Raw genomic sequence first — 25,985 nt, 5'->3', positions numbered from 1 at the left:
GGAACACTTCAAAGTATGACTTTTATTTATTTTTTAAATGTGACTTTGAGAAATAACCCACATCCAAAACAATTAATGCGTTAGCTGAAAGTATGTTTTCTCCCTACTATAACATTATCATAAAAGTTATCTTAAAATGTTTTTTTTAAAGCTAAGGAACATATCAGTATTTTATTTTAGAAGTTTTAAAGGGCCCTTCTATACTTCTATTACTTCTAGAAGTAATTTTCCTCTTATAATTTTTCATGTTATTTTCAATACATGTAGCTTTTTGTTTATATTTAATCAAACACCCAAAACACATTCAATGTATAACAGGAATTCAAATAATAAAGTAAAAATACCCCTTGGGATACCCATACCCCTTGTCCTTCGTCTCCTTTACCTACCCAGAAGTAATAACCATTAATTACCTTCAGTTTGGTATGTATGCTTTTTTTGTAATGCCTTTTTTATAATACATGCATAGCTTCACAAAATGCACTATTTCTCGGTCTGCTGTTTGTTTTACAGAAGTCCTTGTGAAACCTCTAAAGAACCAAACCTGCCTGCATTTGAAAGTGTTTCATACATTAAAGGGCTATTATTGCCCTTTCTCCTTCGTACCCCTCTACCAGACATGGACCAGGGAGGAGCAAACCAGCATAATGAATGGGAGGAACAAAGAGTCATGAGACAAACCCAAATCCCTTCCCCAAAGTTCTGGAGCCAAGGGCCAAACCTGAAAGAGGGACGTGGGGAGACAGTGGTAGAAATAAGCAACCTATCAGCTTAAAACTGAACTTCAAAATTGCAACAGGTACTTTTAATACCTGAAAATAAGTCCACTGCTAAACGTGAACTTATTCTTATAAACATGTGACAAGGAAGCAATAGAAACTCACTGAGACGCCATCTATGAGTGGCAAAGGGGGAATAATCGAAGTAGATATATGATAATACTGGTTAGTGAGAAATGAGCTGTTTCCTGTTTTACTCCACCCAGGTCACCACATTCAGGAAACTTCATAAACCTGTAATAATAGATTTCTTAGTCTTTAAAATATTTTTAACAAATTAGATTTTTTGTTAGAATATTCTCTTACTAAGGATCTCAAACAGTGCTAGTACTCTCCCCTATTATAGCAACTGTCTAACAGTGTTAGAATTGCCTACAACTGTAGCTATTCGCTAGAGCCACAAATTCCAGCCTGCGGACTAAATGTAGCCTGCTGCTTGTTTTGAACAGCCTGCAGACTCAGAATGGTCTTTACATTTTTCCATGGCTGGGGGAAAAAATTAAAAGAGTGATCATATTTTGTGACACATGAAAATTATATGACATTCAAACTGTATTGTTCACAAATAAATTGTGTTACGGATGAATCGACGTTTCTTTGTTTACACATCTCCACGGCTGCTTCATGCTACAAGAGCTGAGTAGTTACGAGAGACCATATGTGGCAGGCACTCTTACCCTTTCCCACTGCTGCACAACGCAGCACAAACCACAAACTGCTGGGACTGTCACGCTTCTAAAGCACAGTGGAGTGAGGACTGTGTATTTCAAATGAGACGGCAAAGCAATGTGTTTATTTTAGCACTCTACTGGAGAATACGGTACACTTGGACGTGATCAAAACTACTAGCTTTCTACTGCACTATAACAAATTACCAAAAACTCAATGGCTTACAGCAATACACACTTATTAGTTCACAGTTTCTGTGGATCACAAGTCTGGGCACAGCTCAACCGAGTCATTTGCTCAGGGTTTCACAGGCTTCATTCAAGGTATCAGCTAGGCTGCATTTGTATCTGGAGGCTGACGTAGGAAAGATTTCTCTTCCAAACCCCTACAGATTACGGGCAGAATTCACATCCTTGCCATGGATAAGTAAGGGCCCGTGCTTTTTGCTGGCTCCCAGATGGAGGATACCCTCAGGTCCTACACAGTATACCTACAGTTGCCAGAAGCTATCTACAGTTCATTGCCACATGGGTTTCTCCAACATAGCCACTTACTTCTTTGAGTCCCCAAAAAGAATCTCGAGCTCCAATTTTCTATGTAAGGTCAAATAACCTTCCCTCATACCTAAGTCCCAATCTTTGTACCCTGCTCCAATATGCCAGTTCTCCCAGGTCTTGGGAATCCTTGCTATATCCTTCTAGACCTCTTTGATGCTACCTGCCTACGGAGGATTAGAAAAAAGAAGTCTTGGAACACCGACTAGTTGTGAAGGCTTGGGCAAGGCTTCATCTATGCTTCTCTTATTAACTATAAAATTGAATTACACCAGGAGACTTCTAAGGATACTCTTACATTATGTGCAATATTTTAACTGCCTGTTGAATTTGATGACAAGTACTCTTATATGTAACTTTGTGATCTCTGAACCTAGCACACCACTGGGCATGTAGGACAGTCAAGAGATAGTGCATATTAATAAATGAATTCTTCCTGTCTCTAAACATTTCCAGGTTTCAGTTGCACGATTCCAACTTACAGCCCTCCCAGTTACATATCAGCAGGCTCCCTAACATCAGGCTCTTCGTTCATCTGAAACACCTCAGTGAACCTCATTCTCGTATGCCAGTCAGTGTGCTACCAGAGCTCCCAAGGATCTCCTGGATGAGAGGGCACTCCCTCGCCTGAAGTACTCTGTTAACACTGTCTGCGTTTCTGCTTTCCATACTGACTCATCCTAGCACCAGAGACAAATCGGTTCTGAAAAGTGAAGATATTTTTTCAGCTATAACACCAGTAGACCATGAGTCACAAATCCAAATGTCCAAATGAGTAAGGCAGATAATATACATGGGTGAATCAAGCAGAGAATAAGACAAGAAGAAATACTGGGGACTAGAGCAAACTGGAAAGCATATCCCCATTCCAAAGGGGCAGCTATTACTCAGCTGTAAACAACTGCTGCCATTCAGGAAGCTAGATGTTCCAATTTTTCCAGAAAATCCAGAAGCCAATATTTTTATGTAAAATTTCTATCGTTTCTATTTGCTGAGCACTTACTATGCTAAGTACTTTAAATAGATGAGCCCATCAATTCTCAAAACTGTAAGTAGGATTACAATGAACCCCTACTTTTACCAAGAAGGAAACAAACATGTAAAGAAATCGCACCACCATGACCAGCATCAACAAGTCTGTATGTGCGTGGTATAGCTAGAACATGATGAACAAAAAGTAGAATTCCTGAGTTCATGTTATTATCCACTTTACCTCCTAGTGTATAGCCGGTACCTTTCTATCTGGATCTGCAGCATGGGACTGCTCCCTTTTGCCAGCCTATATTCTCAGTATCTACAGCACCTCAATGTTGCCAGATCATAACCTGAACCAACCTGGGGTAGAGGAGGGAACTCACCATTCAACAAGCCCCTCAAAACTCACCATTCAACAAGCCACAGAAGACAACAGGTGAGGGAGCCTGGGTGGCTCAGTCTATGACCCTGATTAAACAACCCTGTACAAAGGAATTTTCTTTTCCCCTTTTATAACTTACTGACAGGTTGTGTTTTTTTTTTAATGTTTATTCATTTATTTTGAGAGAGAGCACACGTGAGCAAGGGAAGGGCACAGGGAAGGGCAGAGAGAGAGAGAGAGAGAGAGAGAGAGAGAAAGAAAGAGAATCCCCAGCAGGCTCCGCACTCGCCAGTGCAAAGCCTAACTCAGGGCTCGATCCCATGAACCGTAAGATCATGACTTCAGCCAAAATCAAGAGTCAGACGCTTAACCGACTGAGCCACCGAGGCACCTCGATTGACAGGTTTTTAATTTTTCCTCAAGAAAAAAAAGTGGTATTGAAAAATTCAAATATTAGAATATGAGGCAAGAGACTAATACATCTTTGCTTTTAGCAAATATAGTCATTAACTTAATAAAAATGTTAATTCTACCGTGAATAAATACATAACTCATCCTAAAATAACTAAAAAATATTGTCAAAACTTGATAAGAATATTTCAAGTTATTGAAAAGTAAAGTATTAAGTGCTTCTACAAATCATAGTTTTTGTTCTGTTTTGGTTTGGTTTATTTTGAATGACAACAGAGTCCACCAACACTGGAAACAGTTGTAGAATTCCTAACCTGGACTCCAGGGACCTCCTGAGCATGAAGACAGAATCCACAGTTTGCAACAGATCGTCAGAACATTATATGATCCTAAAAAAGTTAAGAACCACTGAAAAGTATATTGTTATTTTCTCACTAAATTACTTTATAGGTACATTTTCAGGAACAATCTATCCTAAAAACCAGATAACACCTGTACTTTATTAAAAAGCCAACCTTGTTATCGAACTGAGGGCAGTTTTCAATAAACACACCACAAAACAACTGAGAAAAATTTCAAGTGAGGAAATCAAGCGAAAAGTTAAGTCACGTTAGAAACAGAACTATGTGAGGTGCCTGGGTGGCTCAGTCAGTTGAGCGTCCAACTCTTGACTGCAGCTCAGGTCAAGATTCTGGGGTCGTGGGATAGAGCCCTGCGTCAGGTTCTGTACTGAATGTGGAAACTGCTTAAGATATTCTCTCTCTCTCTCTCTCTCTCTCTCTCTCTCTTTCTCTCTCTCTCTCTCTCCCCCCCCAGCCCCTCTCCCCTGCTCATGCTCTCTCTAAAATTTAAAAAAATAATAAGAAAGAAAGAAATTTAAAGCAAAAGAAACAGAACTATGTAATACTAAATACAAAACGGATACCATGCAGTTCACTACCCATACTTAACAAATTTATTTTTTTGATTTCTGATGTCTAATTGTCACGCAAAAACAAATATAAGCAGATACAAGATTCAGAGCGTCCATTAAAGCTACCCCAGTTGCTAAAGCCCACACATAATCCTGGTAGAGTATTATACCTATAGATGCAGTTGATAGCAATAAGAGAACATTTCTCTCCGCAGTTTTAAGTTCAAAAACTACAAGAAAGAGAATGGAAAAATACAGCGTGAAAACTTCAAAATGAGGCATCCAGAGATAACAAAACTACTGAGAGAAGAAAGTTTCATACAAATATGGCTGGCATATGCTTCCTTTTAACACGAATTAAATAATGATCTATATGGCTTAAGGATGTTTTAACTTTTATAAGAGATACTACCCCTTTAACTGAAACCCTAAACCTTCTACAACCAAAATGAATAGACCCGGATCTAGTTAATGTGCTTAAAACTACATGAATGTGCACAAATACTAACAAAATATTTCCAAATTATGTTTGACTCTATCATTATTCTGGGCATACTGACTTCAATATCTATATTTAAAAGACAGAATTTATTAAAGTGATGTATCTTTAAATTATCCTCAAGAGGAGATAAATAAGCTTCATCAACTGCCTTGCTTTTCATAAGCAATTACAATTTTGATGTAGTAACATCCACTAATAAAGATAAAAAAGAGCTGCTAAATACAAAAAACATTAGACATAATCTGATTAGATGAACAGAAATGTAGGCCACTGGCATACTTCTCATCTGATGATCGCTGATGAATCTTCAAAACAGAAAACAGAAAATCAGATTCTCTCATCTTCATGGCCCAATAATTTAATGTTATGGAGCCAACTGACCTTCTCTTAGATTGCAACTAGATGAAACAGGGTAGTCTGAGAACTTATCAGTATAGTATCTTCTACCTCATAAAAAACCACCCAGAGCCAGCTAAGGCTTTCAAATATTAATGAGCAACTCTAAATCTTTTTAAATGCTGATTAATACTCCACCTACTTTCCCAAATATTGCTGCAGTACATACAGACTGTTTCGTGAATCTGTAATATCAAGCATGAACATTTCCTACGGTTATCTTTTCATGCTGAACACGTTAATCAAGGTCTTTTGCAAACACAAAATTAGACGTGACAGAAATTTTAAGATTAACTTTTTGGGGTGCCTGGGTGGCTCAGTCGGTTACGCATCTGACTTTGGCTCAGGTCATGATCTCAAGGTTTGTGGGTTCGAGCCCACGTCGGGCTCTGTGCTGACAGCACACAGCCTGGAACCTGCTTCGGATTCTGTGTCTCCCTACCTCTCTCTGCTTCTCCCCTGCCTGTGCACTGTCTCCCTGTCTCTCAAAAATAAACAAACATTTTTAAAAACTGAATAAATAAATAAAAAACAAAAATAAAATTAACTTTTTTTCACATGTTGCTTGTCAGAGCATCGACTTCTCACTGCTTTGTTACCTTAAATGAAAAAGTCCACGTTTAGTATATGAAATAACCCATTCAGTGTTTCAAATGCTTTATTCAGTCTCTAAAAATTACATTACAATACATGTCTCCAGGCTTCTCCGAAATTTAAATGAAGAAAGATATCTGTGATATGACGGCTCGCTGTTATATCACATGCTTCTATTAGCAGCAAATGTCCCAGTTACTGGTTTCTGGCATGAGCTCAACGGTGGTTGTCTAAGAAAAGACTAAACACTTATTTTTAAAAGCTAAATCGTTAACTGTAATGTCAAAAATGGAGATTAATTTCTCTAATTGCATACTACAGAAACTTATTTTGTCTCACGGATATTTAGTAACTTTCATCTACAACACTTAACATTTTTTAAACCTGATTTCAGTGATGCCCCTTGTATATGCCTATCAAGATCCAGGATATTCTAGTCTTTAAAAACAGCCATCAGTTCCATTAGAGCAGTGTTCTCCAAACTGCAGATCATGACCCTAAATTAGCAGGTTGTTAAACTAATATAATAAGTCTCAAGCAGCACTTGTTGAAATGAAATAGTATTAATTAGAAAAGAAAATGGAGTACACATATGTCATGAAGAATAGTTTAGTTCAATGAGATTTTGTTTTCGTTCTTTATATCAATGCATATGTATCACTGGGTCACAATGTAAAATATATTTTTATAGGTTGTGACAAATATATTTCTATGAGTTGTGGTCAAAAAGTATTCCTAAGTTTGAAAGAGATAGCCTAGGAGTATCAAAACATACTATATTATAACCAGTTATAACTGAGTCAATTTTTTTTTAAATGTTTATTTATTTCTGAGACAGAGAAAGACAGAGCATGAATGGGGAGGGGCAGAGAGAGAGGGAGACACAGAATCCGAAGCAGGCTCCAGGCTCTGAGCCGTCAGCACAGAGCCCGACGCACAAACCGTGAGATCATGACCCGAGCCGAAGTCGGTCGCTTAACCGACTGAGCCACCCAGGGGCCCCTAACTGAGTCAATTTTTAAAGAGAAAAATTTATTGAAGTCTCAATTTTCTTAATGTACATAAATATTACTGAATATCTAATTAAGTTAATTTTTTTAATTTTTTTTTTTAATGTTAATTCATTCTTTAGAGAGAGAGACACACACACAGACAGGGGTGAGTCAGAGGGACTGAGACCCAGGGAGACACAGAATGGGAAGCAGGCTCCAGGCTCTGAGCTGTCAGCACAGAGCCCCACGCGGGGCTGAAATTCACGAACTGTGCGATCACGACCTGAGCCGAAGTTGGACGTTTAACTGACTAAGCCACCTAGGCGCCCCTAATTAAGTTAATTTTCTAACTATCCAGGTCTGACCACTTTCTAGTAACTAGGATATGACTATTTCATAGGTCCTCAAAGTATCTTTTATTCCTCCTCTTTGCAGTTTCACAGGTGAATTTATACTCTCACTGGTAAATACCCCTTATCACAGCTAGATTCTCAATAGTTGGAACAGGAGGGAATGTTTCATTTGAGAACGTCCAGCACCCCAAACATTTATTATATACACAGCCAGAGAAGCATACATCACCCTCATCTCCTGATCCTTTAAAAGCATGATGGGAATGAAAAATCAAGTAGAGGTCTTATCAAATTTGTATTAATGGAATATTCACCATATCAATGTCGATGAGGAGGTCATCTCATCGTCTATAAACGTAAACATGGCTGAAAACCCCAAACACAGGAATGGTATTAAACTCCAAGCCATCGGGGCACCTGGGTGGCTCGGTCGGTTAAGCGTCCAACTTCAGCTCAGGTCACGATCTCGCGGTCCGTGGGTTCGAGCCCCGCGTCGGGCTCTGGGCTGATGGTTCAGAGCCTGGAGCCTGCTTCCCATTCTGTGTCTCCCTCTCTCTCTGCCCCTCCCCCGTTCATGCTCTGTCTCTCTCTGTCCCAAAAATAAATAAAAAACGTTGAAAAAAAAAAATTTAAAGATGCCTTATTTAATACATGTTATTAAGTCATTAACATTGAACTCAGAGCCAACAGCACTAAAACTCATACCTCCATGAAGCCCATGTAACATACTTTTCTCCATAAAGCATACGACAACCTTTTGGAGTTCAGGAACACCAGAGAGTACTTCGGTGCTACACTGGGGGCCATTTTAAGCAGCAAAATCCAAAGGCCTCAAAAATGCACCAAAAAGCAAAAGAAGGTAGAACATCACCTTGTTCAATTTTAGGTGGGAACATGCACATCAGGTACTTTGAATTTTTTGCCACTCCGCGCATGTGAATATCCGTGAATGCCTGGAAAAGCACCAAGAATGTGGATTTGAGGGTTACAAATAAATGTTAGCAAGGAGAGAAAACTGCAAATATAGAATCTGTTAATCATGAGGATCAGCCCTAACTGATGAGGAGAATATTCTCTTTAAATACATTCCCATCTAATGAGTAAGAAATGACAGAATTCCAATACCATCATTATGCAACTCCTAATGAACTAATGGAAGTAGGAAAGTACCAACTGCTGCTAACTTCACAAAAAGAAAGACAACCTTTGAGCTTCCTGATGGAAGAAGAGAACTGATGAAACCTCTCCACCTTACAACCAATTTAAAGGAAAGACAAGATGCAATGTTTTTACTATTCAACTTTGAGACAACCCGTTTTTTAATCTGATGTCCTCAACGGAAGGAGATTTTATGCAACTCAGTCTCCCCATTGTCTAATATAACACATAATACAGAGCAGACATTTGTTAAAGGCCTATTGCAGAAATGAGTGAATGAATGAATGAATGAACGAACGAACAGAGAAACTACCTCTTGCAAGGTCAAGAATGTTAATTTCTAAGATCATATCTTTTTCAAGGAGAGACGGAAAGAAAAAGGTATGGACAGGCAGGCAATTTATAGCTCTAAGAGGTACTACAAGGAGAGTAACACCTCACAAATCAAAGGTCATTTATACTGTGATTTCAACTCTCCAAAACAGAGCTATGAACCAGAGGAAAAAAATTTACTTAAAGGAGGTCACAAAATGTGTACTCTGCTCATTAAACAAAAAGAGCCCCTAAACTATATTTTACCTTAATTTTAAAATAATCCTGATCAGTTTATTATTAGAAATCAAACATAAAAGGAAAAATTGAAGTGACTAGTCAAAACATGACAGAGAACCAAGAAGACAACTTTATACACCTCAATAGATTCACAGTCTATGCATAACAGCACACTAAATGATGTGCAAAATGAGAACCCTGACTCAGCAAGATCTGAGTATGTTTAGAAAACACTGAGAAGTGTACTTGAAAAGGTTACCGCTTGAAAAAATACTAAAAGAAAACATTTTAGTATAAATTCAATCTTCTAATTGGTCTAACAGGCCAGTGACTAAGTGACTAATAATGCCAGATAAATGAGAAAGTACTTCAGAAAAGTCAGTAGCTGTTTCATATGTAGTTCTCATAATGAAATTATATTTTTCTTCCTGACTATAGCGCCAATTTCCTAATTTAGAAAAATATAATTACAAGTAACAGCCTCATGTAGGCAAAGGTCACAAAATTAAAAGGTTCATTCAAGGGAATCAACGTTTGAGAATTTTATTTCGGAAGCTAATAGTGTCAATTTTCATCATAGCAAGAACTTGACGTTGTAACTGACAGTAAATCATGAACAACCAAGTCAACTTCTACACAATTTTAGAATGAAACATGCAACAAGTGATAGAAAATCTTAAACTACCACTTCTCCAGACTAAGGATTTGTTTCGGCCCGGACCAAACCAAGAGAATCCTTCTCAAAATTAAGGGCAAAAGCCTGAAGAGAGAGACACAGAATTTAAAGACACTTAGGCCCCAATAGGAACACTAGGGTTAAGGTCTAGTGTTTCTTACGGAGATCGGGGCTCTCTTACCTGAGCAAGAAAGAAAAGTTCCAAAACATAATGAAGACTGCATGCCCTAGAAACTGAACCCCCCCCCACCCCAATCACTATCTATCTGATAGGTTTACAGCAATAAAAATATCACGTTCAAAACTATGTTATTGTCATGATGTTCTGGTATGCAACCAAGTTCACAAGCTAATTACTAAAAAATAATTCAATATGGCAATTTTAAATTTTAGGAATTGCTTATTACTAGACCTCGTCTATATTCTGGTGGGAATGCAAAAGGGCATACAGCTGCTTAGGAAAATTGGGGCAGTTTCTAATACACTTACACACACACACACTTCACTTATGACCCAACAATTCCAACCCTAGAAATTTACCAAATGACATGAAAACTTAAATTCACCAAAACGAAAAAAAAAAACAAAAACAAAAAACTGCACACGGGTGTTTGGGGCAGCTTTATTCCTAACTGCCAAAATCGGGAAACTTAACGCTTCGCACAGTGAATGGATAAACATGCTGAGGTACATCCACATGAGGGAATACTGACCAGCAGCAAAAAGAAATGACACAGGCTTCACCACGGATGAATCTCAAATACACCATACGAAGTGGAAGAAGCTAGCTTCAAAAGGCTACGTACCACAGGCCATTCTGACAAAGTCAAAATTAAAGACACCAAGAAGAGACCAGGGATTGCTAGTGGCTGGGAGTGGGGAAAGGAGTTGACTACAAGTGGGGCAGCAGGAGGGAATATTTTGGACTAATGGAATTGTTTTGTGCATCAATTATAGGGGCAGTGAATTTTAGCGTGCAAAAATTTAAGAACAGGAGAAACAGGAGTGCCTGGGTGGTTCAGTTGGTTAAATGGCCCACTCTAGATTTGGGCTCAGATAATGAGCTCAAGGTTTGTAAGGCCCACGTTAGGCTCTGCACTGACAGTGAGGAACCTGCTTGAAAGTCTGTTTCCTGGTCTTGCTACCCCTCCCCCCAACACGCACACTGGCTCTCTCTCTCGATAATAAATAAACATTTTATTTATCAATTTTTTTAATGTTTATTTATTTTTGAGAGAGACAGAGTGCAAGAGGGGGAGGGGCAGAGAGAGAGACGGAGGCACAGAACCCGAAGCAGGCTCCAGGCTCTGAGCTACCAGCACAGAGCCGGAGGCAGGGCTCGAACGCATGAACCATGAGACCATGACCTGAGCCGAAGTTGGACGCTCAATGGACTGAGCCACCCAGGGGCCCCAATAAATAAACATTTTTAAAAAGAGAAAGAAAAAACTGTATCTAATGTAAAAAATACCTTGGGAAAAAATCAGAATTAAGTGAAATGCTCAAAAAATTGAGTATTTCCTTTAAGTTTTCCAGGTAGCCCATAAATGCATTTAATGTCAACTTCCACCATTTAAAAAAAAAAAAAAAAAAAGAAAGAAAAACCTTTCTATAAAGTATTTCTCTACTTTTACGCCTGAGTAACAAAGTCAGATGCTTGTGTTTGTTGCTTTACTTAAAGGAGAACCAATGTATTTGTTAGAGATATCTCATACGACTCTGATGATTCAGACTAAAGTGGTTTGGAGTGAGCACGGTGCCTCTGGAGGCATTTAATCAAGGTTCTTCCATGTTAAATCTCCCTAATAAAAAAGATAAAATGATCAATCCATTCATTCAACAAAAGAGCAATCACAAGAGGCCTATCATGTGCCAAAACAGGAAGTCAAATGGCACCCAAGACCATCACAATCCCTGCCACATCACACAGCTTAAACAAATAATAATATAAAGATGATATGAACATGAGAATTATAGTGCTTTCAGAGCACACAGCAAGGGAACATAAGTTCTGTAAGTTCTGTATCTCCCATTAGGATCTACACCTTAAAACGCCTACTATCTTGGTGAACTCAGAAACACAGCTAAAAGCGCATGCACCAGAGTGGTCACTACCCAATCACCCCTCGATGTTTAGGGAGGGAAAGCAGGCAAAGACCATGTCCACAGAATACTATCTAGCAGTGCAGTCATCACTCCCCTACAGTAAGGTCCTCTCCAGGGAACTACCAGATATGCATAGTTGTCACCTTCCCACCAGCAGGGAACTTTCCCTAATTCACAATACCATAATCATGAACTTCTCTTGTTGAGAAGTATTATTTTCAAGGGTGCAGGGAGGGTGAAATAATAAAGAAAAGGAGAGAAAAGAAAAGAAAAAAACTAGTAAAGATGCTGGGGGGCAAAAAGCCTGAGTTAAGTATATAGATTTTTGCAGTGAGGTCTTAAAAACAAATTAAGGAAGTTTAAGGAAACTAAAACAGAGGCATTACAACCACACCCCTGCTTCTTTCTGTTATGAAAAAGGAAGCCAAGATATGTAAAAAGAGGGCTGCCTGCAGGTGTTTTGGCATGAAGTTACCAGGCACAGAGGTAAAATTACATAACCCCAAGGACTAAAAAGAGTGTGTGATGAATACTCAGCTATGCCAGTTACCAGAAACATTTTCCATCCCAAGCATCCTAATTACACAATGCTTCTGGGACCACACTGGGGCCCACAGGACCAGGGTTAATAACTCAGTGCCAAAAAAACAGAAAAGCTTCCAACAACTGTTAAACAAACATGAATTAAAATAAAGTGCCTCTTGGCATGTATAGATTTATAAGAGCAGAAGAGCGAGAGAAATTTACTAGCAACTTACTGAAAGTCCATTTCAGAGGAATGAGATACTGAGTAGGTTCTATCAAGAAGTGGAAACAAATTAATGCAGTTCCACAGGCCCTTTTCCAAAGTTCTTGCAGTCAAACGTGATTGGGAATTCTGAATTCTAGGGGCGTCTGAAGGGTGATACATGTGTATGCACCATATATTCTGTGCAAAGGCCGGGAAGATACAGGACAGAACATTATAATCAGACACTTAACTATTTCTGCACTGAAACCTACAAATTCATGAAAAAGAGACACAACAGTTCAAAACAAGTTTCATGGAAAAAAACACAATTTGTGCCAAACATACAAGAAAATATTTTTGGTTTTCAAAGCACTCTGGATGTTAGAATAGTTGATACGAAATTACGGTCCCCTAGAATGGTAGCCATTACTCAATTACTAATTGTATATACAAAATGTTACCGGTAACCTCACTGTCATGTGCTGGTTTTCTTGTGGAATTTTGGTGAACACAAAATAATTCTACAAGTCTTCTTCAGGTTCACACAGAACATGTCCTATATACTCAAGCCACTCCTAATTTTTTTTTTTTTTGAAAGAGAAAAGGTGGGGAGGAGCAGAGAGAGATGATAACAGAGGATCTGAAGTGGGCTCCATGTTGACAACAGAAAGGCTGATGCAGGGCTCAAACTCACAAACTATGAGATTATGACCTGAGCTGAAGCCACATGCTTAAGCGACTGAGCCACCCAGGCACCCCCACTCTTAAATTTCTTTACCACAAATTCTCCTACTAGAGCAGTTTACAAAATATCTAACCCTTAAATTTACAGAGGAACTGCTAAATCCAATTTTGCCACCATGAAAGCCATGTTCTTTGAATGGAATTTAACATAATGAATTCATTATAAAACGGCTTGTTCTCATTTTGCCACAAAAGGCTATAACTGGTAAAGGGGTCTGTGACCTAGGAAGCTGCAGCAAATGAGTCACAAAAAAGGACCCTGATATGTCATAAACGACAAGATACAATAACCAGAAAACCCTATTATCATAGTGCATTTATATGTACACAGTTACGGACTATGTACAATACAGACAACATACTACATACACAATATACTGTTACTGAAGTAAACTGTTTCCACTTGGGGAACACACATATTCCTCATCAACAAGGGTATGAAAGAGAGTAAAGCAGAAGTGCAGCTACACTAAACTATTAAGACCTCTTCCATCCTGATGCCCCAGGAAAAATACAACTCAATGATATTATAAATATATGCTAAAACTAACACATCTTTGATGAGCAACAGTTCTTGCCTTCTTATACTTTACATAACTTTAAAAAGTAGACTGTTTTTACCACTTAGGTTTCTTAACATTTTCAGGGGCATCTGAGACGATGCCTTAAATTATTCTTGATAAATCTCCCTTTAACAAATTTTCCAAACTTTAAAAATCCTCTAATTTTGCTGCTGGACTTAGCAACAATTGCTAATAAGCAATGAATACAATGGCATCCCTAAGGATTCTGGGTATGAAACTATAAAGAGAAGTTGCTATTAACCTGGTCCTCTTGCAAATGTCCGTGCATTTCTTGTCTCACTTTCACACCCCATCCCAATTAAAAAGGGAACTTCAAATTTAAGAGCTAAGGGATATGTATAAAGACAAGGAGAAATCAGTCATTGTCAAACCCTGCAGCACATTGGAATCACCTGTAGTAACCTAAAATGTAACAATGTCCTGGCCCCACTCCCCAGATTCAGATACCAATTAGCAGGGATAAAAGCCCAGTATCTACCATTTTAAGGTCCCCAAAAAACGTTAATGTGAAGTCAGGGCTGAGAGCCACTGGTATACACTGCCTTTTCCACAAATGCTTTCTCTTATTTTTAAAAAAAAATTTTTATAATGTTTATTTTTGAGAGAGAGAGAGAGAGAGAGAGAGAGACAGCATAGGTGGGGGAGGGGCAGAGAGCGAGGGAGACACAGAATCCGAAGCAGGGTCCAGGCTCTGAGCTGTCTGCCCAGAGCCCAAAACGGGGCTCAGGAGCTGTGAGATCATGACCTGAGCAGAAATCGGACGCTTAACCAACTTGAGCCACCCAGGCTCACCTCTCTTATTTTTAACTCAGTGGTAATACTCCCTACAGCAAAGGCTGCAAGCATTATCTTTAAAACTACCCATTTTTCTTCTCATTTCCTCGGTCACAGAAAAAAAAAAATTACTGATTTTCAATTGGAAAATTTTAAACAAGTGCATATAGTAAAATTCACTTCGACTTATCTCATATTGTCATTCCCAACAATCAGGATTTTAGTTTTCAGTCAGTCCATGAGTAGCTGGTAACTGGAATGTGTATAAATAGCATAGCATACAATATACATACATACAGTACACATGTCAGTTACCAACCTTAACAGATTATCAGAAAATAAATCAAAATCAAAGGAATGATTTCGAAGAGCTGATTACATTTTGATATTTCATTAAGTACAAATATTTTCAGAACCCCAATGTATAATGGAATATGAGCCACAATATGCCCTGACACTCACATGAAAGAAGAAAGAACCCAGTAAATAATCTACCATTTTTAAATGAATATTGCTATTACAAGATTCCACATCTGTAAGATGTATATTTTCGATTCATATTGTTTTCATATCTCTAGAATAAAAGCACATAAAATAATATTAAAATTGTATTAAAAAATCTTATAAAAATCTGCATCTACAAACACCAGTATTTAAAAATGTCACCAACAACTGACATGTACTGCTTCCACCTCCAAAACAATACTAATTAACGTCTGCTCTTCACATGAGGATTTTGCTAAAAGCTCTTGTAGGCATGTATTTGCACACCATAAAACTAGTGGAATACCAGGAATTTTCTCTATTCTCAGCCTATGACATTACCTGCTATGTTTGCCTACCATTTGAAAATATTCATTGCTAGACTATAATATAAGTATTTCACAAAAATAGAAAACAGACATGACATAGACTAGCTATATGGGGAAAAAAACATTTTCACTTCCCTTTTTACTAGAGGGAAACTGTGACTTCACCTCTGACTCTAATACAACATACTCTAAATCAATGCCAAGTACACCACCTGAAATTTAAACAAGTTAAAAAAATAGGTAACACAATTATTACAAAATATTCGTAAGTCTGCTTTTATACTATTCACTTGCATCACAAAAGGTATTACATGACCAAATTCATCTTATAATTTTAAGGTAAATAATTTGAATAAGCACAATTCTAAAAGCAAAGCAAATTCTAAAAGCAAAGTATGAGTACATTCCAGGCACACTTCACTCAAGATAATATACAATAAAAGCAAAATCATATGTTAAAATCTAAGTTGGTGGAAAACATCCTACCCCAGGATTCTATTTTTTTCCTCCTCAAAAAAAAAAAAAAAAAAAAAAAAAAAAAATTACTATTTTTCCTGATGGCAAAAATAATGCATATTATAGCAGAAAATCCAAACGATACAGAGACACATAAAGAGTATAAAAATTAAAATCATTCTAAATGTCACTATTCATAAATAACTGCCATTAACATAAATATCCTTGCAGAGAATGGATGGATTTACTCTGTATATTCACAACTGCAACAATTACAATGACCAGAATTACAACGGTCAAAATCCTTCATATATACATACACATATCTCAATATACATGTACAATACACACACACACACACTCTATATATATTACAGAAACAGAAACCTTTAAGATAACAACTTTCTTGAACTTAAAAATATATGTTATTCTACTTCTGCATTTTTATTTAAGCAGGCCAGTTTGGAGGTTACGTGTGTGTGTGTGTGTGTGTGTGTGTGTGTGTCTGTGTGTGTCTGTGTGTGTGTGTCTGTGTTGCTGTGCTTCAGGGAAGATTTAAAAATCTGTTTGCTTTATTTAAAAAAAAATCCTCTAGCTAAAATTTTCCAAAGCCTGGAAACATATATCTGTACTAACAGCAGCTGGCTGACGGCTTTCCAGAACTAGCCCATGGTCCCAAGCAAAACTGCAAAGCAGACAAATGTTTTCATGGCATCCCACCTCTTGGGTCAGAAAGAACACCTCACCAGCAAGTAGCATAGAAGAGTCCACCCACCAGGCATGTGACTTGAGCATTTCACTCAAACCGTCCCAGGATTCATTTCATTTCAATTCCAAAATTCTGTGATTTTCCCCTGCCTCCCCATGCCCCCACCAATTTTTTTTTTTTTTTTTTTTTTTTGCTTTTCTCAAGATGGGTAAAAACTATCCTTTCCTCCTATCTTACTATGATTCCATGATTCAAGTCGAACCCTTCCTCTGACTGATAAACTCCCATTTCCCCAAGGTACCTACTGTCCTCTAGGTGTGACTAAAGAAATGCGATGAGATCAAAAGCCTGGGCAATGTGCAATTTTTGGAGAGGAGAGAGGGCAGCGACTCAGAAAAATATTTCTAAATAAGTTCACAGGTACAAATTTTAATTTAAAGTTATAATAGTTTTATGAGTTTCAGGGAAAAAAGGTACAATGTTACAACTTAGATAACTGATTTTATTGACTCAAAGTTAGTCAATATGAAAACTAACAGTGTTTTAGCTCCTAAAATATTCATACCTGAGCATATTTAAGATAGCAACATAGAAGCAGCTCTCTAATCTTTCATCCGTTACATTTGTACAACCCTTTAAAGTTCAAAGTGCATTTATATGCATTATTTATTTTCATTCTCAAAACAAGTAGATGCAGTGGTCACTATTGATTGCCTCTTTAACAGATCCATTTGCTTCCATGTTCTTCTTTCCCACAACTTTTAAAAATATCCACCCTTTGGAGCACCTGGGTGGCTTAGGCGGTTAAGCGTCCAACTTCGGCTCAGATCATGATCTCACAGTTTGTTAGTTTGAGCCCCACGTCGAGCTCTGTGCTGACAGCTCAGAGCCTGGAGCCTGCTTCAGATTCTGCGTCTCTTTCTCTCTGCCCCTCCCCGGCCCGCTCGTGCTCTCTCTCTCTCTCTCAAAAATAAACATTAAAAGAAAATTAAAAAAATATATAAACATCCGCCCCTCACCATGTAACTCAGGAAAATGTGACCCCATTCCCTATGGCAGGGGATATATCCTGATTAACAGAAGCCAGCCATGATAACCCCATTCCCTTTGTCATGACTGGCGAGGAAGTACACATGACCTAATTCTGGTCAATAAAACATGAAAGGAAAAGTATGCTGGTGAGCTTGTGCAAAACATTTCCTGGCCAATGCATGTCTAGATGTGATCTTGCTACCACCCTGAGGATGAATCCAACACAAAGAGAAGAGCAGAGCCAAAAAAATCACTGAGAGGCAGACCAAAGCTCTGAAAAACTAACCTAGCCTACCTCAGTATTTCAGTGTTCCATATCAGAAACTGCCTACTGCCTTTCAGGCAGTATAATGAGGCAACACCAAGATAAACAGTCTACCCCATTTGTCTTTTCCTCCCCAACCTGGACCTCCTTTCTTATACCTAAAAGTTTTCCTTTTTACTTGAGCTGAGCTAGACAAGACAGGAGGACAGCTCTTCTAAGCTGCTAGGCCAGCCAGCATGCTTTGTACCAAGCTCAAGGGCTCCTGCTACACCTCAAGGGTATGGCATTTCCTCTTCCCAGGGACAACTTCCTCTACCAATTCACTCCAGCAGTCCCTACACAGGCTGAGCAGATGTTGGGATTCTAAGAAGGCTCCTCTCTACATAAAAACTGAAAGGAAGAATACGAAATCAGATCAGGGACCATATAGGGAAATATGGGAGAACTGCAGCTTGATCACCTGACTACATAATTAAACAATTTACCCTGAGGTCTGAATGAATACAGCCAGAAATACGAGAATTTCTTTCTTTTTTATAAGAGGATGCTATTAAATCAATCTCTAAGAGAGAGCATAAGCTAGATGATATAATAGAAGCAGATACCCTCTTTAATATATTAACCAAGAGCTCCTAAGCTAAAAAGGGGATCATTAAAAAATCTACATCTTAAACATTTTATGGCAAATAAAATATAAAAATGTATATTCCCAAGACAATCTTTGAATGTAAGGCCAAGGCCTTTCCTTCAAGTATGGATGGATGTACAGACTGCAGTTCTATTTTGTCTTTCTTGAGAAAACCACACCTACTATAAATCACCTGTGATTTCCAGTTTCTGTTTCATAAACATAGAAAGACATCTCACAGAGCTTAAAAGCAATCTTATTATAGAGTTTTTTTGAGATTTTTAGGGTGTTTTCCCCTAATTGTTTAAAAAGTTCTGGGGCGCCTGGGTGGCTTGGTCGGTTGGGCGTCCGACTTCGGCTCAGGTCATGATCTCACGGTCCGGTCCGTGAGTTCGAGCCCCGCGTCGGGCTCTGTGCTGACAGCTCAGAGCCTGGGGCCTGTTTCAGATTCTGTATCTCCCTCTCTCTCTGCCCCTCCCCTGTTCATGCTCTGTCTCTGTCTCAAAAATAAATAAACGTTAAAAAAAAATTTAAAAAGTTCTTACCCACACCTACATTCCCCTATAACTTTTGCCTCCAAAGTTCACTGAATAATGTTTCATTCAACTATGTAATTAAGACATCAAGTACAACTGCCATCAACAACTTGTTGGGTACAAACACAAATAATTCTTGGTAAGTATCAAATAACTAGTGGGATTAAAAGTGCAAAAACAAGGGTGCCTGGGTGGCTTAGTCAGTTAAGCATCCAACTTTGGCTCAGGTCATGATCTCATGGTTCGTGGGTTCAAGCCCTGTGTCGGACTCTGTGCTGACAGCAAGGAGCCTGGAGCCTGCTTTGAATTATGTGTCTCCTTCATTCTCTGCCCCTCCAATGCATGCACTCTGTCTGTCTCTCTCAAAAAATAAATATTTTTTTTTTTAAAAAAAGGAAAGAAAGTAAAGTTCATAAACAAACTAAAGAGGGGCGCCTGGGTGGCTCAGTTGGTAGAGCATTCAGCTCTTGGTCTGGCTCAGGTCATGATCTCATGGTTCATGGGATCAAGCCCTGCATCAGGCCTCTGCACTGACAGCATGGAGCCTGCTTGGGATTCATTTTCTCCCTCTCTCTCCCTCTCTCTCTCTCTCTCTCTCTCTCTCTGATCCTCCCCTTCTCGCACTCACACCCTCTCTCTGTCAAAATAATAAAACACTAAAAACATATTAAAAAAGGGGCACCTGGGTGGCTCAGTTGGTTAAGCGGCTGACTTCAGCTCAGGTCAGGATCTCACAGTTCATGAGTTCGAGTCCCGCATGCAGCTCTGTGCTGACAGCTCAGAGCCTGGAACCTGTTTCAAATTCTGTCTCCCTCTCTCCACCCCTCCCCCACTCACACCCTGCCCCTCTCTCTCTCTTTCAAAAATAAACATTAAGAAAAATGTTTTTAATATTAACAAAAAACACTAGAGCCTAGTCTACTGCCATTCGATGTAGCATGGGCATCAAGCAGTAAATGAATGAATTCTTCTGAGTGGGTTTGAACAGGTAGGGTTAAGAGAGTCTCCTGCAACAGTAGGCTGTTCCCAAGAGTCTCTGCCTATTCTAGCCACCAATCAACCTTCTAACAACTCATCTGTATCTTAAGAAAAAGGCTATTCTGAGATTTTACTTAATTCCAGTGAAAGCTGTAAAAACAAATGTGGATGTGATTTAGGCATATGTGGACATGACTTAGCTATGGATTTCCACGAAAGTAAGTTATAACTGTATGATACATCTATCATTAGTAAAAGAAATGACCAAAGTGTGTGTCTTTTCTACCAAATACATACCCACTTCAAGATCATTGTCAAGAATTCTTTTCTCATTAAAAAAAAATGATGGGCAGGGACTGGCAGGAGAGAATATAACCAGTCACTTACTATAGTTTAAGGACAAATCACCACACACCTTCCTGAGCTCCCCTTACAGGAGGAAACCCAAACATTTATGGTTTCTAAATCCCAGCTTTGAGCGAGGAGCTAGAAAAAACATGCCTAATAGCAGGCTCCAAAGTGTCTGCAAAACTTATCTGTCCTCACATCTCTCTCTCATTCCTTATTTTCTGAGTAATACAGAGCCTTTCCAAACTCACTTCACATTAACAGATAATACACACTTGATTCTACACATTAATAATCCCAAATACAGTTCTGTCCTAGAGACTGTCACTAAAGTATACTCTGAAGTAGCTTTTGTCGGCAGAACCATTCTGTCTGTTCCTATAGAATCTCTATAATTAGAGAACTACAGACACCTCAAAAACTGCCATTTCCAAAAAAGAAGTTACATTTTGAAGAACTGACACCCAGAAATACACTAACAACACCAATCAATACCACTAAGCACCAACCACTCGAGAAAACACAAAGAGGATGGAAAATTATAAAAACAACAGATCGGTGAGTTTAAGACTCTGAAGTCAGAAAAAGAAAATGATTTAAATACGCACTCTGCTAGATCTTAAAAAAGTTGCCTAAACTCTGGATGACCATTTCCTAATGTCAAAAACAAGGGTTATACGCCATCTAACAAATAGAGTTGTCTTAACAGTATGATCTATATACTCCCTCTACAAAGTAGGCACTTAATAAATTTTAACAGGTATTAGTGTTGTCACTAGAACGTTCAAGACAATACAGATTCAGTTATAATGTTAATCCTTTTTGGAAACCTAGAGGGCAATAGTTAGTAAAACCCATCAAACAATTTTCCTCGTGAGTATACACAGACTTAAATACTGTTACCGTGAGGGTAGTATTTTTTGAAGCACTTCTTTGATAGGGATAAATTTAGGGGTTAAATTATTTTAGGACCATTTAATATTTAAGATAACTAAAAACCTTATACATATTACCCAGAACTGTGGACATTTCCCATTTTATCATTCCACTGTTATGGTCAATTCTCTTTGTACACAGATTCCTTACATTTCAGTTTACTCATGATGAATCTCACTACGAATGTATTAACAATAATCTAACTCTCCAATGACCTGTGTTTTGCTTTGTTTGATATTTCAGCATTCCCAAGGGGTACCTGGGTGGCTCAATCAGTCAGGCGCCCGACTTCAGCTCAGGTCATGATCTCATGGTTCACGGGTTCGAGTCCAGCGTTGGGCTTTGGGCTGACAGCTCAGAGCCTGGAGCCTGCTTTGGATTCTGTCTCTCCCTCTCTCTCTGCCCTCTCACACTCACTCTTGCGCTCTCTCCCTCTTTCTCTCTCTCTCTCTCTCTCTCTCTCAAAAATAAACACTTAAAAAATTTAATACTTCAGCATTCCCTCTATAAGTTTGATACATCCTTTTGGGAAACCCTCTGAAATTTAAACAACCACTTGTTCCATTCTGAAAATCTCTGAATCTATAAACTCCACTAGAATAATAGTCTATTGCCAGTATGCAGGGGATTACAGAGGGGATAGAGAAATAAACAGAGAGCTGCCCATTTCTTCCAAAGGCACATTTTTCACAGCCTGGATTCATTTCATATAAAACCAATTACCAGATTACCAGACACACCCATATTCAAGTTCAAGTAAAGAAACAGGACAAAGCCAGGTATGAAGTGTTTCAGATTACATACTTTTTTGCTTTCCTCCCATCAGCAGGAATGGTAACAACTTGATTATTCTGTTATAGTTTGTTTCCTTCAACTTACCATCCTTATTTGCCGACCTACTTCCTCTAAGCATAAAATCTGTACATTTGGACCTTTATATCTCAAACTGACTCATTTTTAAATACAAGGCATTCTGGACTCCCATGGCCTGATATCCACCTATTTTCACAGCTTCCTCTCCCACACAGACCTCGTGGCACAGGAGCCTCATGTCCAGACCAACAGGCCCTATAATACCCAACCACACACACATACACGAAGCCCCCGTTTTTGTCCCTTAACACATTTTAATGCCCAAATGGAGTGTTAGCAGCTCTAAAGTCATTCATAATTCCTCACTCAAAAATTAGTATTTCTTTGTCTCTCATACACACACACACACACACACATACACACACACACACACACACACACACACACACACACACACACACACACCATGCTTCCATGCACCTCTAATAAATCCCACAGGTGTCCTGTGTTGCAATTATCTCTGCATGTCCGAGTCTCCCTTTAAGACAGCTACAGGGTCTGACTCATCTTCATAGTCGACCCACTCTTCCATTCTAACCACAGAGTAAAGGTCCTTTGTACATGGTTAAGGTCCAGGTTGAACTACACTATTCCTTGATTTTAATCCCAGGCATTTTAGTTGAAGGAATAAATGAACAGCCTGTGTTGAAGATTTTGTTAATGGTTACCGCTTGGAAATCTAACAATGAAAATGTCAATAATTACATAATACATTAATTTTTGCATTGATGAATAGCAGAGGAGGGCAAAGAGCACAATAAATCATCCCTGAAGATGATCATTTTCTAAGATCCCCTACCATCAAATGTCTCACATATATCAACATTAAAATGAACCTTTCTGTCCCCATTCTAATAAAAACTACTACCTGATGCATTTCCAGAAATGCAAGCTCCCTGTAAGCAAATGAGTCTGTACACTTCAGAGAATCTATGCCAATGCAGTTTATTTGGTATCTTTCTTTCAATGCCCATAAATACAATTTTCACTTTATGTCCAACTATAAAAGCTAATATATACAAAATACAGAACACGGTTGGAACAAAGTTTGGGAATAGTTATGAAATACACTAAGCACATCTCTCCACCCCACCCCCCCAAAAAGTTATTAAGAATGTCACAAACTGTAACTGATTTTTGGTGGAAAACGTTTTCTTAAACGGGCCTCATAATCTTTCTAATCCTGCCTTATTCTTACAATGTGTGTTTTCTTCCACTCTCTATTTACAGGGAAAGCAAATATTCCTCACAAATACATACAAGGCTTTAAAAAGTAGGTATTTTCCATTTTAAAAAGTATCCTAAGTATTCCTTAGATGGAGCTCAACATCTTCTCCTCTCTGGGGGCAAATGTCATTCACAAGAAGCAACTGCACAGGAAATAAATACTGACTTATTTTCTTCACTTACTAAAAATCAGTAGGTTTCTAGTTTTCCAATTAAAGTCGACGTTCTAAAACAAAAGGTTAAAAAGGGGTCACTTACTGGCCAGCCTGGGTCCTCATTACAACAGTTACAACTAATTCGCACAGTGTAGCAACAGTAGCCATCTCCCACACAGACTCTCCCTGGCTCTCTCCCACCCATTAACTTTTCCTCCTTCCCTGGGGGAACTGGAAGGATCCTAACACAGGCCTAACTGCCCTCACCCCACGAGCACACACACATCTCCATCACCACCCCCCCCCCCCCACCGCCCAGAAAAGAAATGTGGGAGCTGTGGACGCTTCCGTGTGTCACTTCCCCTGCATGTGGGATAAACAAACAAACCAGCACGGTAACAGCAGCCAGCAGAGAAATTTTGTTACCCCCCACATATGCCTCGGTTAAGTTTTCAGCTAAGTCGAAAGCTCTATGAAATAGGTAAACCCCGGACCCCCCCCCCCCCAGCCCCCAACAAACACGCCAGCGGGAAGTTTACCCCTGGAATGAATGCTGGCCCCTGACACCTCCTTCCAGCAGCCCGATGCCTCCCGCCCAGCCGCCCTCCCGAACCCCCCACTCCGAAGGTAATTGTCTTGGACACAATCGGGAGCGCTGGGGCTGCGCTCGCGACCTCAAAACCCCTCCCCGAGGAAGCCCCCGCCTCCTCCCGGCTCGCCCACCTCCCCCGCGTCCCCACTCGCGCCGCACCGCTCGGCAACTTCTGCACCCGCCCGGCCCGCCGCCCGCGGCCCCCTCCCCGCGCACCCAGCCCTCCGCGCCCTCACCCCCGGCCGCGGCCCCTCCCGCCCACCCTCCGCCCGCCGGGATCCTCGCCCACCCCCTCCTCCGCGGCCCCCGCCCGCGGCGCCGCCCCCGCCGCACCCCCAGCCCTCCCGGCCCGGGACCCCAGCCCACCCAGCCCCACCCGGGAAGGAGGGAGCCGCGGCCGCGCCGAGGCTGCCGCCGGGCCGGGGCCGGCCGGCCGCGCGCCACCGCGGAGGGGGCTTTACCTCAGAGGCGCGGCCGCGAGCTCGCGGGGTCGGTCCCGGGCGCGGGCGGCGCCCCCTGCTCCGTCAGTCAGCGGCGGCGGGGGCAGCGGCGGCGGCACATCACACCCGCCGGCGACCGGAGGAGGAAAGCGAGCCACGCAGGGAGGGAGCGAGCGAGGTAGGGGGGGAAGGAACGAGCGAGGGAGGGAACGCAGCTCGGCTCGGACTCGGTCCCCGCACTACTGCCGGTGCCTCCTACCGCCGCCTCTGGCCGGAGAGTCGCCGCCCGGGTCGCTGCTGTCGCCACCGATGCAGCCGGGAATGAATGCACAGCGGCGCCTCGCTTATCCGGAGGTCAAACATCCTTCTGCCTCGGGCATCCGGATCGGCGCCGGACCCGGAAGTGAACACATGGAAAAAAAATAAAAAAAGGAAAGCGTCTCTCTAGCGGCGGTGGCCCCCAAGCTCCCGCATCAGCGAAAAGAGCCGAGTAGAGCCGAAGATTACACCGGCCTGTTCGGATTGGCCGGCTCGCCGACCGGAAGAACGGCGGCACGTTCATTGGCTGGCAAGGCGTATAAAAGCCAAGCCACTCCTCCATTCCCCCGCCTCCGCACGAGCGGTGCGTGAGGGGGAATGTGGAGTAATAGTGGATACGGGTACGTTTCCCTGGGCGAGGCCAGGGGAGGAGAGGCTTGACGAGGTCTCTGGGGAGAACTGGGAGAAAAAGGCTCCCGTGATTAAGGAGAGCTGCTAAAAATTCCGCGGCTTGCGTGAGCCAAGAGCCTAAGGGCGCCATTGTGCCAAGTCGGGTTGGCGAGGCTTTGCGGGGCACAGCCCTCCAGGTGCAGAATTTGGGGGCCCCGGCCTAAAGGAGTGACCTCACTGGGTTGACATCCCCCCCCCCCCCCACATACACTTTGTTATAACCCCAGTGCTATAGCAGGGATGCGGCTGCTTGGAGATGGGAATTGTGGCTCACGTTTGCATCCCAGCTGCTGCCTGTAGAGAACTCCGTTGGTGGGCTCAGGTCGTGTATAACGTGATCGTTACCATCTCAGTGTCTCAAGGGAACCTCCTGAAGTTTCGGGAGGCCAAACATCCGTCAGGTCGTCGAGTTGTCGAACACAGACTGGAACCGGTGTTTTCTAACT

At 40.6% G+C, this 25,985-nt stretch overlaps 1 protein-coding gene across 10 annotated transcripts in view; it reads right to left on the bottom strand.

Annotated features, from left to right (window-relative positions):
• CSNK1G3 (casein kinase 1 gamma 3) overlaps positions 1 to 25,302 on the bottom strand; it is a 103,487-nt gene extending 78,185 nt beyond the window's left edge. For 2 of the 10 annotated variants that reach the window (XM_042933992.1, XM_042933996.1), the window contains exon 1: positions 8,392 to 9,219. The gene's annotated coding sequence lies outside the window, so the exon portion shown is untranslated. The other 8 variants (XM_042933958.1, XM_042933978.1, XM_042933964.1 and 5 more) reach the window with 8 other exon arrangements.
• Positions 25,303 to 25,985: the final 683 nt, after the last annotated feature.

This window comes from Panthera leo, chromosome A1 (genome assembly GCF_018350215.1).
Source record: "Panthera leo isolate Ple1 chromosome A1, P.leo_Ple1_pat1.1, whole genome shotgun sequence".
NCBI classification, from domain to species: Eukaryota; Metazoa; Chordata; class Mammalia; order Carnivora; family Felidae; genus Panthera; species Panthera leo.
The sequence above is the reverse complement of the archived record's forward strand: the minus strand, read 5'-3'. Positions and strand labels throughout refer to the sequence as shown.